Source organism: Lynx canadensis, chromosome C1 (genome assembly GCF_007474595.2).
Source record: "Lynx canadensis isolate LIC74 chromosome C1, mLynCan4.pri.v2, whole genome shotgun sequence".
NCBI lineage: Eukaryota > Metazoa > Chordata > Mammalia > Carnivora > Felidae > Lynx > Lynx canadensis.
In genome coordinates this window covers 178034306-178047334 of record NC_044310.1, presented here as the reverse complement: position 1 = coordinate 178047334, position 13029 = coordinate 178034306, and the positions used below count along the sequence as shown (strand labels likewise).

General features: G+C 39.2%; 1 long non-coding RNA gene across 1 annotated transcript; it reads left to right on the top strand.

The window, feature by feature from the left end:
- The first annotated feature begins 909 nt into the window (after positions 1–909).
- On the top strand, positions 910–10261 carry LOC116738236. Its single transcript, XR_004343936.1, has 3 exons — positions 910–1113; positions 7647–7703; positions 10056–10261. It is a non-coding gene; the product is annotated as an uncharacterized LOC116738236 (long non-coding RNA).
- Positions 10262–13029: the final 2768 nt, after the last annotated feature.

Here is a 13029-nt window from a genome sequence, read left to right as displayed (position 1 = left end):
TTATTTGGATGATTTGACATAACCTATATAAAAATTAATGCACATGACAGGGTGGGGAGTACAGGAAGAATACGTGCACACCTGATTAATAGTTGGCATTTTGGGCGTATGATCATAGGCCATTTCCTTCTTATTTTTCAAAATTTTCATAATGTTACTACATTGTTTTCACACAAAATCGAGCATATTATACATACACACATGCATGCCTCATCCAAGAGAGTTTGGACTTTTCTAGGCTGTGCATTTTAATATTATCAGTTATAAATAGAAGTAATTATTCAAACTAGTTTGACCTAGGGGACTTATTGGACTATATCATTAAAAAGTTCAGAAGATGGACCACCCTCAGGATGAGCTGTTCCAGAAACGCATTGCGCCCCCAGTGCTGGGGACCCATTCCTCTTGACTCCACCTGGCGGCATGTACCAGCCTTTTTGTCACACTTCTCCCTTGTGGCAGAAAAATGGCTACAGCAGCTCCATTTTAGAGAAAGAGCAAGGTCAACTTTGCTCCCGGTTGTCAAACAACAATCTTTGCTTCAGTCTGATGAGACCAGCATGGACCAGTTGCTGAGACCAGGGAACTGCTACACCGGCTTCAGGTTAAATTATGTCACCCGCGCACGCCGGTCTGCAGGAGGCTGATTACTGTTCACAAATAGTTACTGCCTCTCCCTGCTGGAGGATTATACTTCCCCACCTCACTCACATCAGGTTTAACCCTAACTTGCACTGGCTATTGAAATGCAAAACACCAACGTTCAATACCAAAATGTGACATAGTTGTTTAAGGCTACACTTGGCTTCCCTGAAGCCATTTTGTTCCTTCTGTCAGGTAGAAGCATTCAGAGTCAGTGTGTGGTTTGCCATACTCTTTCTTCTCTGTTACAGTCTCTGGCGATATCCCAAACAGAAGCTTCAGTGTCAGCCTGGGTTCAAAAATAAAGATGAAATGGGGTTGAGCCACAGCCAACCCAGACTGCACATGTAGCATGAGCTGCACCTTTGTTATCTGCTGCTGATTTGGGGGCTGCTTGCTGCGGAACATAACCTTCCTTCCCTGACTGGACTTGAGTCCTAGCTTAGCCATTTCTTTGCTACATGAACTTGGGTAAGTTATTTCACTTCTCTATACTTTCTTTATTTGCAAAATAGAGATGATACATAAAACTCCTAGTACCTACGGTAGTCCCCCCTTATCTGTGGGGGATATATTCACCCCCAGTGGGTGCCTGAAATGACCAATAGTACCGAACCCTAGATATACTATGTTTTTTCCTACATTCATACTTATGATAAATTTCAATTTCTAAATTTCATGCAGTAAGATATTAATGATAACTAATAACTAATAATAAGATAAAACAATCATATCAACAGATTGTAACAAAAATTATATTAATATGGCCTCTCTCAAAATATCTTATGTACAAGACTCCCCCTTCTTGCGATGATGTCAGGCGATAAAATGCCTATGCAATGAGATGCAGTGAGGTGACACAGCGTTAGGCCACTACTGACCTGATGATACATTAGAAGGAGGACCACCCACTTCTGGACTGCAGCTCCCCCTGGGTAACCAAAACCCCAGAAAACACAATCATAGTTGAGGAGAGACTACTGGACTCAGAAATGACAACTGTGATTATTTGTTGATAATAAGAATTATAATTCTTACTTCCATGGGGGATTTTCTCCTAATTTATCTTTGTGATTTTTAGGAAGGAAAAAAGTCCATCTGAAAAAGAAGGTATATTACATTCTTCTTCACCAAGACAAAGTTACCCAGAGTTTCAGTATATATACTAATTATCTGTAGCTAGAAGAAGAAATTCCTCCTCAAGATATAAATGTTAGTTCCTTGAAACATTCTTCCCTTCTTAAGAAATAAAAAAATATTAACCCAAAATTTCATATGGGAAAAATGTTTTATCACGCTCAATACCAGAATGTGATAAAGCTATTCAACAGTATTGTTGGCTTCACTGAAGTAATTTTGTTTCTTCTCAGAGTTATCTATTATTGAAGATAGCCAAGCAATGGATATTGAAATAGATGATTTTTCTATTCCATTGTGAAAAGTCTTGTGTTCCCTGACCCCTTCCCATAAAGTGATGCATTCTTGTGTGTGTGTGTGTGCATGTGCGCGTGTGTGCGTGCGTGTGTGTGTGTCTGTGTGTGTGTGTGTGTGTGTGTGTGAGGGACCGAGGGAAGAAGAGAGAGATTACAGTCAGAGAAATGCAATTTAAAAGTAAAATTTCTACTTTCTTCCTTGAGAATGTAATTAAATCTAGACTTGAATCTAAGTTGACTTGATTTTGTAATCAATAATTATTTTACATTATGGAATACATTTTCCATCTTAGACATTTATCACTGACATCTGATATCTAGCATGTTTTTTCAGATTATAGGTTTTATCTTGGTTGGTTTTTCTGGTATCCAGTAATTAAGGTATGAGGCAAGTGTTTATTCCCTTAGATAAACAAATGTGCTTTGAAGAATGCAGTATAAATCATGGTTTAAAGGCATTAGGGTAGTAGCTCCTACAAACTGCTCTGCCACAGAATTACCTGAAATCTTACACACACACACACACACACACACACACACACACACACACATATACACATGCACACACCTTTCTGGGCCCTACCCCAGGACTTGTGAATTACAATCTCTGGAAGAGGGGCTCAAAAATTGTATTTAAAAAGCCCAGGGCATGACATCACCAAGATGGTGACATAGGATGTTCCTGACTTCTCTCCCCCTCACAAGAACAACTAACATCTGTTCAAGTATTAAGACACCACTGAGAGAATCCTAGAATATGAGGGTAAAGCTGAAGCTCTCCCCTGCACCTCAGAGACCAGGACAGACTACATTAGAAAGTTTTTCAAACTTTATCATTTTAATTCCCACTAGGATTGGTCCCAGTGGATCTACATCCTCCTTAACAGTTGTTATTGTCAGATTTATTTTTTATTAAAATGTTTATTTTTTGCCAATAAAAATGGATATACAATTTGGAGAAAAATTTCTCAAAGACCCAGATTTTGGTTTCTAACCAAGGATCCTTATGAAATGACTGATTGCAGGGCCGGGGTGGGGAAAATGTAAGATGAGCTTGGAACATTTTCTTGTGCCAGAAAGTAGAAAATTGCTCAAAGAATGATGGGAGTCATGTCAAAGCACACACAACTCTGCTTGACAGGAGTCTTGCTGGCCACATCTGGAAAATTTGAATATAAAAGTAAAGTAATAGCAATAATATATTAGAATCCACTGAATAAAATATATATATTGATATATTCAAAGGAAGGAAGGAAGGAAGGATGGAAGAAAGGAAGGAAAAAGGGAGGGAGAGAGGAAGGAAGGAAGATGGAAGGGAGAAAGGGAGGGAGGAAGGAAAAGTTCTTATGAAAGAATGTCAACTTATATATGTGGAAGGAATAATACAATTAGAAAATCACCAGTTGGGCGAGAATAATCAATAGATGCTAAAACCAATAGTTAAGAGTTTGATGAGGAATAGAAAGAATATTTACATCATCTCAAAGCATCTCCCCACAAATGACATCCTAATGACAGAGGGAAAACAGTAAATTTACAGTGAAAAAGTCTGCAGGCACCATCTGTATTGGCTTGAATGGTGTCCCCTAAAAGATATGTTTACATCCTAACCCCCAGGATCTGTGAATGTGACCTTTCACATGCACACAGGGTCTTTGCAGACATAATTAAAGATTTAATGAAATCATTCTGAATTACCCGAGCCCTAAACACAATGACAAGTGTCCTTATAAGAGACAGAAGGGGAGAAGGCATGGACAGAGAGAAGGAGGAGAAGGCCATGTGAATATAGAGGCAGAGAAGCTACGAGAAACGCCGACTGCTATGAGAAGCCAGAAGACACAAGGAAGGATTATACCCTAGACTTTCCAGGGGGAATACAGTCCTGACAACTTGTTTGAAGCCGCGTGATTTGTGGTAATTTGTTATGGTGGCCCTAGGAAACGAATACGCCACCTTAACCCAATGATCAGTGTTAGTATCACCAATAGAGGGATTAACCTACATCCTGTGGCTCTTGATGAGATGTGCTAGAAAGCTCGCAGCCTCACTCACATAATGTTCCTGCCCAAACTGCACAACCTGAATCTAATCATGAGGAAAGAGTGGACACATCCAAATTGAGACTCATTCTCCAAAAAAAGTTGTGTGTACTCTTGAAAAATATTGAGGTTATAAAAAAACCAACAAAAGGCTGAGGAACTGTTCCAGATTAAAGAAGACTAAAAAAAAATATATGACAACAAAATATAACGAGTGTCCTGGTCTGTGAAAAAAACAGTCATTTGGGGGATATTTGGCAAAGCTTGAGTATTGGATAATAGTATTTTATCAATCTTCAAGTTCTTATTTTTGTTACTCATATTATGATCATGTGACAGAATATCCTTGTTTCCAGGAAATAAACACTGAATATCAAGGGGCAGGGGGTCATACTGTCTGCAGCTTATTCCCAAATGATCCAGAAAAAAAGGATCTATGCATACATATAGAAAAAGAATGAAGAAGTACATCTGGCAAAGGTTAATAAGTGGTACGCAAGAGTTCTTTGTGCCATTATTGCCTTTTTCAGCAATTTTGAAATTACTTCAAAATAAGATATTTTTTAAAAGCTTGCTAGATTATTATAACGTGCAGCTGGGGATGACAACCACTGCATTAAAATTCACTTATTAAGGCAGTGGTTCTCATCTGGGTGACTCTGCCATCCAGAAAACATAGAGAAAAGTCTGAAGACATTTTTGATGGTCAATTACTGCACACGGTGGGGAGAGGAGAGCAGGGATCTGGAGGGTGCCACAGGCATCTAGTGTGTATAGAGGCCAGGGATGCTGCTAAAATAGTAAAATGCACAGGACAGCCACCCGTAAGTAATTATCTGACCCTAAATGTCAATGGTGCCACCGCTAAAAACCTTGCTTTAAGGAAATGATACACCTTCACCAATAGAACCGGAGTCTAAACACTTATGGAAAATGGCACCAAGTTAATATGGGTTTAAAACGCTCCCCACAGCAACATTATATATCAACCAAAGATTCCCATTTTGTGTGAAAATACATTTGCATTTCAAGACTTGGAAGCCACAGACAGAAATGCATACAGTGACATGTGACACCAAACATCAGACAAGAGTATAAAGGAAAGGAGACGCGTAGAAGTTTGGCTCATTCATTTTAACATCAACCAAGTAGCTTGCATAATTTTAGACAAGTCCACCGCAAACGCCATTGCAGGGCATGTGAACAGCTCGGTGAGAACGACAAATAGACTCCTCTCAAACTTACGACTATATTCGTAAAGCAGTATAAATATATTACATTACTGGTTACCTAGGGTAATCCATATCACTTCTTTCTACATCTAATGAGATCTCCCATTTCTGTATTTTTACATAGGGAGCTACACAAACATCACCGTAACTGAGTGATGAATCAGACAGTATTAGTCAGATTTTCACATAACAATCCACAAAACCTCAATGACTCTCAACAGCAAACATTCATTTCTCATTCATTGGTATGTGCCCTGGTTGAGTTGACCCTGCTTCAAGTTCAGGTCTGCTCTGCACGTCCCTCACTCCGGGACCAGTGATCCCCTAGACAGATGGCCGTTGCCTCATGGTAGATTACAGGCGCTCTAGAAGCCAGGCCAAACTCTGCGAGTACATTTAAAGCGTTGCTCACATCACATCTGCTAATATCCTGAATCTCCATGTCGGTATAAGTATTTTTACCTCGGTTTAATTGTTACATAGTATTCTGTAGCATAGGAATGCCATCATTTATTAAGCCTCTTATAACTGTACATTGAGATTATTTCCAATTCTCCCCCTATAATATGCGATGCTGTGATAAACATTTTGTAACTCAATTTTTATCTGAATTAACCATTCACTGTTAAGGAAGAAAACATCCAAAAGTGGGATTTCTGGATGAAGGCCTAGAAACAATTATTTTCAAAAGGTTTTTCTTCTCAGTGTTGTCTGGCGTTCAAATCAAAGCAGTCAATGTTAGGCAGTCAGTTGGGAATACGAGGATTTAAGGTATTGACACATGTATGTGGGTGGGTAGGCATGGGAGAGGAGCAGAAGAGAGGGGGAAAGAGAAGAAGGGAGGAGAAATTGATTGTGAGAATCATCCGAATCCAATGTAGAATGATACCAGACACTGTATAAGAATTACTGGTTGTAGCAGGAAACCCCTCAAAGAGCCAGTTGTACTGTAGTTGATTTGTAAATTTGATCTCCTTTTTGTCAATAAATCATCAAGAGCAGTGGTTCTCAACAGGGGTAGGTGGGTGTTATAGTTGTCTATTGCTATGTAACAAATCACCCCAAAATTTAGTGGCTTAAGACAACAAATCATTATTATCACTGATGGTTCTGTGGGTCAACTGGGCTCAGGTGAGCAGCTCTCTCATGGTGTCTGTCATGTAGCTGCAGGCAGATATTGGCTGGGGCTGAATCATCTGAGAGTTCAACCGGGTTGGGTGTCCAAGATGGCTCCCTCACAGGACCGGCATTGATGCTCATTGCTGGCTGTGAGCTCAGCTGAATGTGTCAACCCAAGTGGCCAAATGTGGCCTCTCCTTCTAGTTTGTGACCCTCACAGCATGGTGGCTACACTCAGAGATGAAGTGTCCTGAGAGGGTGGATCCCAAGAGTGAGTGTTTCAAAGTCCCAGGTGGTAGCTCCTTATGATCTGATCTTGGAAGTTCCAGAATATTGCTTCTTCTGTATTCTTTTGTCTCAGTGAATCACTCAGGTCTTCCCAAAAGCAAAGGGAGAAGAATTTGATTTTGGCCTCTTGATCAGAGAGCAGCAAGTCACGTTGCAGAAGAGTGTGTGGGATGGAAACTATTTTTGTGGCCATCTTTGGAAGATAGAATCTCTACCGGGGCGGTGGGGAGGGGGGGTGGTGGTGGTGAAAAGTTGTCTGAAGTTCTCTGAAATTGTTGACTAGTTTTCACCCGTTTATGTCTTTCTCTGAAGAGAATCCCAAATATTAGTAAGATTCTGAAAGGAATCTGCAACCAAAATAAATAAATAAAAAGTAGAAACAATCACAAATCTAGGTAGATTATGGTATGTTACATAATTAAGTTTATTTTATACCCTGATATTCCTTTTAAAGATACTTGATCTCTGCTATTAACTTGGAATTGTTCAGCATCTAGCTATGATTCACTAACAAATTCATCCAATTAAACATTTTAAAAAATGTCAGATAATTCTGTCAGTGTGACAAGTTAAATAAAACCAGATACACATACACACACATACACTCATGTACACGTATATAAACATGGTCTGAATTTTAAACAGAGAAGCCTGATTAAATGGGGTTTGTATTTTGGACCACTGTTGCCACCAAGCTACCTGTATTTGATACTTAGGAGAGTTCTAATAGACTTAATATTCTACACACAGTTCGGGGAAATTTTCTTTTTAGATGCCTGCAGCACAGGGCACAATAATTTCCAACATACAGCATGAGATTTGACTACTTTATCTCAGCATATGTAACTATAACTGTTATTGTTCACAAAATTATCTGGTTTTTATTACAGCATTGGACTCTGTGACACCCCAGAATCCATGACTGCCTCAGACAGGCTCCATTTATAGTAAGAACTATTTCTGTTTATGCCGCTCTACTTGCTATTAGTTTCACGAACTTATGCCCTCTGGATTTCAATGGTGGGGGAACAGGAGGGCAGAGAATTCAGGAAGGGATGGATGCAGGAATCACCAGCCAGCTACGTGTTCCACAAGAGGGGCATTTTTTTGCTGCTGCTGTTGAGATTGAGGTGTCTCTTAAGTTTCTTTTTATCTCGCATGTTCATCTCCATTATCATCCTCTTGTCAAATGATACCTTCTTTTTTTTTAAGTTTATTTTTGAGAGAGAGAGAGAGAGAGGGAGAGGGAGAGAATCCCAAGCAGGCTCCTTGCCTAACACAGGGCTCAGTCTCACGACGTTGAGATCACGACCTGAGCTGAAAGCAAGAGTCAGACGCTTGACTGATTGAACCACCCAGGTGCCCCTCAAGCAATGCCCTCTTAAAGAGACTGGGTCAGTTGTTCCGTAACATTCTGGGCTTTGCTGATTTTTTCAACACGTTTCCTATAGATTTAAAGGCTTGATTAGATTCAGGGTGAATTTTTTCCATGGATGCTTCACAGATGCTCCTATGTATTTCATATGACATCACACAAGGACGTGCATAGTATCTATTTGCCTTGCCTTTAATGACACTGATTGATCTGCAGATCCAGATGGGGACTGCCTGATTCCTGGCTGTAAAGTTGTTGGCTGACCTTCTGACTCCCTTGGAATAATATCTAGTTCCTCATTTATATTTTGCTTCTTAGTTTTAGCATCCATAAATGTTTATTGCCTGAATCAGTTATTTCATTAGATGTAAAAGGGTGAATTTTTCTAATTTTATCATTTCTTCTACATTTACTAGCTAGAATACTTGTATAAGAAAACTCTCCCTCATTAACTAGGGCTATATTATAAAATTTTGAAAATAGAGTTTTCACATGGAAGGCAGATCAAGGCTTACTTTTCCAGTTAATTACTAATTTTCAGAGAACAAGTTAATAGACTATGGCCAATAGTGATAAGTGAATTATGTTTGTTACTTTGGCTTTCTCTTTTGAGTATCATTATGAATTCAGGAATATTTATTTCATTATTGTGTTTTGATCAGTTGCCATTATTTTTCTTGTTGATGGTAAAATTGTCCACTTTTAGGCAGTGGGCAGATTCCCTGCTTTCCAGCATAACAAGATGATCTAGTCTCAGTTTGTCATTTGCCACTCCACACCTGGAACCAGATCTCTCCAAGAATCCCCGGTTCCTTTTTCCGAGACTGTAGTCTGAATGCTAACATTCTCATCATTACTGGACTGTCATTGCTACTGGGTCTTTTCTGTGGACAGAACTTTAACATTTTGAATTTTAAAAGACTCATTCACAATTCAAATGTATTTGAATATTCGATATATCACATTCAAATTTCAAATGTTCAAACAGTTTAAATTTAAACGTAATCAAAAGTAACCTACACGTGATTATTGAATCATTATATCATAGACCTGAAACTAATATAACACTGTATGTTGATTGTACTTGAATTTAAAAAATAAATAAATAAAATGTTTTAAAGTAGTCTACTGGGTTTTTTAAAGTTTTATATCGTTATCTTCCTTCTCTCAGACATTACATTAATGTAATTACTTATTTATAAGAATAATAAACTTTAAAATGTCAATATAGCATAATGAGATATAGTAATATTATTACTAACAATCAGATACTGAATGCAGGTGAAGATTTCTTTGTATTTTTGTTAGACTATATTCCAGTAACGATGTGTGACATACCCTATGTTTCAAAATACCCAATGGACCCAAGTATAGGCAAAAGCTTTTCTCTTGAGGAAGAAGAAAGGTCTATCTATAGGTTAATGGTCAGAATGGCTTCGGTTACCTCGTCTGGGCCCTCCCCCAGCCCTGAGAAGGCAGGAGAAAAGGCCCGAGATGAGTAGACAGTGGGCTGCATTGGCCTGTGGACACAGCCCAGCCAGAGACACTCTGAGCCCCGCCCTCCAGGACTGCTGGGTGCCCGTGGCCGCCGAGGACAGGTGCCCCCAGCTGCAATGAACAAAGACAGATGAAATACGAGATTCGTGTCTATCTGTGCGCAGCGTCTGCACAGTTGACTGCAAGCATGAGATAGCCAGACACTTCACCACAGTGTTGGGAATGTTTCATAGCAGTTCGGCACTTGAAAAGAATAAATTGTATAAATGAAAAGTATATGCTTCCTCCCAGCCCCTAGATCATTCAGAACATTTCATTGGACAGTACGTGGCACCAGCCTGCCATTTTTGAGTGCATCACAGGGCTTGTTGCTATTATTTATCTTGTTCTTATCACGTTGGTATTTAAGCATCTTATCGCTGTACAGGAGAGAAAAGGTCCTGTTTCTACGGGCTGTGTTTTTCAACCAGTGATTCAGGAGTACTGATACGCTTGCTCTGTTTTGAGCTGCACTCACATTTCTGCTGGGAGGCAACAACAAGGAAAACACAGGTGAGCTTGGCAGCCTTTGGGGAGGCAGCAGGTGGGAGAATAATCAAGAAAAGCAAAGAAAGGCTTTGGTTCTTTAGGTAAACGGAAACCTGTGTTCTCTCCCTTTGAGACGCTGCAAAGTAACAGTCTTGCTTTCTTCCCTTCTCCCCTTTTCTTCTTCTGTTTTGCCCAAATCTGTTGTTTCAAGCTCAGAAGAGAGTGGTAACCTGTTCAGATCCAGTTCTCTGTCTCCCGTCTAATTAATTAGGCCTGGCCTCCAGGACCCCCCGCCTTCCCAACACCTCACAAATCTTGGAAACCTGCTTAGTTCAATCCATCAGCCTGAATTACTGGGAACAATTTGGCCACTCTGTTTCGTATTCTTCTAGCCCTTTCCTTAACCCCTCATATTCACAAAATATTTGCTTAAGGCAATGTCAATCACTAATGTAATCAGCATTCCATAGAGAGCTTGCTAGAAATACCAGCTCCTCCAGCCTGCATTTCAATTCTGATCTAATAAGATCAAGTAATAATAGGGCTGTAGTGATACTGATGAAGGAAGTCCAGGACTTGCACTTCAAGGAAAAATGGCTTCAACACACGAGGAGAGGTTGAAATAAAGGAGAGTCCTTAGATGCTGCCTGCGAAGCCCAGGCCTCCTAGGAGGACGGAGTACTACTCAGCAATACAAAGGAACTAACTGCTGATACACACCCATCAGGGGTGAATCTCAAAAGCCGTGGAAGAAGCCAGACACAGAGTGAATAGACAGAAATCAGATCAGTGACTGTTTGTGGGAGGGAGGGGAATTGATTGGGAAGGGATCTGGGGGGATCTTCTTGGTGACGGAAATGTTCGTATCTTGATCGCCAAGGGTGTCTATTACAGGCACGTATGCCTGTGTCAAAATCTATCTAATTGTACATTTATGATCTGTGCTTTTCATTGCATGCAAATTATATCGTAAAATATTTTTACTTGAATATACCTACTTTGGGTGATGATAGAAAATATTTTTACCAATTTTTTTGGCAACGTGTATCTTTTAAAGGTATGCACGAGGCAAAAAAAAAAAAAAAAAAAACCTCTCAAGATAGAAGATGATTTAACATAGTGCTGAAAATACGGCATGCACTCAATAAAAGTGTATTGACAACTAATAGCCATTGCATAAGTTTGTTTGTAAGATGCCTCCTTTCAGCCCAACATTATAGTCAAATTCAGCACTATCTACAAGATTAAAATTTCCCAGCCCTAAAAAATATTTTTAGTAACCCTCCATTCCATCAGTCCAGTTATGCAGCCCTTTCATGGGAGTATAATAAATAAAATCAATACTTTTTATTACTTCACTGCCAGAAACTTACTACACCCAGATTCAAAAGCATAAGGCTGTCTGCAAGGCTGATGTACCCTTCAAGGAGTATTTTATGAGGAAAGCATACTGTTATAATTTTGCAAGAATAAGGAAAGCTACCTTTAAATCATAAGAAGTATTTCTTAGGTTGAAGAAGTATATATAAAGGCTATCAATCCCCTATATATGATCTCTAGCTAGATAAATGCAGGGGGGAAATCAGCTTTCTTCTAAAGACATAAAATTTCCTGAAAAATATATACTGGATGAATTTTATATTTCTATAATAAAAAGTATGCACTGCCAAGTCTCAGGAAAATTGGACAAATGGCTCAGTAAGACTTATCTTTCTTAATTGTGATGTGTTTCTAGAGGTAACTGGTCTCATAATACGTGACTTTTTTCCTTTATGTTTTCACCCTCTTTGAGGACTATAACCCACCTCCCCCCAAAAAAATCAAAGAACAAACCATGCAAAAATGCAAATCAAACTAAAGTTTCAGGCTAAAAGATAATTTACAGTTAGATTATTATGTAGACACAATGCTGAAGATACAAGTTTGAAAACATTCTTTAGCAACAGGAACTCCCCAAATATTTTCAATTGTTTTGTCACTGGAGAATTCACATACAGAGAAGAAATAAACAATAAAACATTATAAGGTAGCTATTACTGGAGAAATATGATTTTCTTTTTCAATTTCTAGAGGATATAATTTTTAAAGGAGAAAAATAGAAATAATGAAAAAAAGTGAGGACAATTCAAAAACTGGGAAGAGTTTTAAATCCCTCAACCACATATAAAATTTTTCATTTTATTATAAAAGAATTAGGACTTTAACAATCAAACTATATCTATTCCAGTGATCCCAAAGTGTGATCTCCTAACCAGCAGCCCCAGGATCATCTGGGAACTTGTTTTTAAATGCACATTCTTAGGACTGCCTGGGTGGCTCAGTTGGTTAAGCCTCAGGCTTTGATTTCAGCTCGGGTCATGATCTCGAGATTGGTTGAGTTGGAGCCCTGAGTTGGGCTCTGCACTGGTAGCACAGAGCCTGCTTGGGATTCTCTCTCTCTCTCTCTCTCCCTCTCTCTCTGACTCCCCCCTGCTTGCTCCCTCTCTCTCTCTCTCTCTCTCTCTCTCAAATTAAATAAATAAATAACTTTAAAAAATTAAATGCATATTTGGGCCCAACCCAAGCCTACTAAGTCAGAAGCTCTGGGGGCAAAGCCCAGCCATCTGTGTTTTAACAAGCCTTCTGGGTAATTGTGACACAGGGTAAAGTCTGAGAACCATTGATTCATTCCAGAAACATTTATGGGGTGCCCTTTGTAGGCCAGGCTCTGAGAAAGGCTTTGGGGACAGAAAATAAGGAATTAACATGATCCATAGTTTAATCAGTCACAAAGAAAAAGAATATTAGCTAGTAACGTCATTTTTTTAAATACAGGAAAATAGGAGACATCCTTGGTAGAGCTCCAACAAGTAAAACTACCAAGAACACTGAGG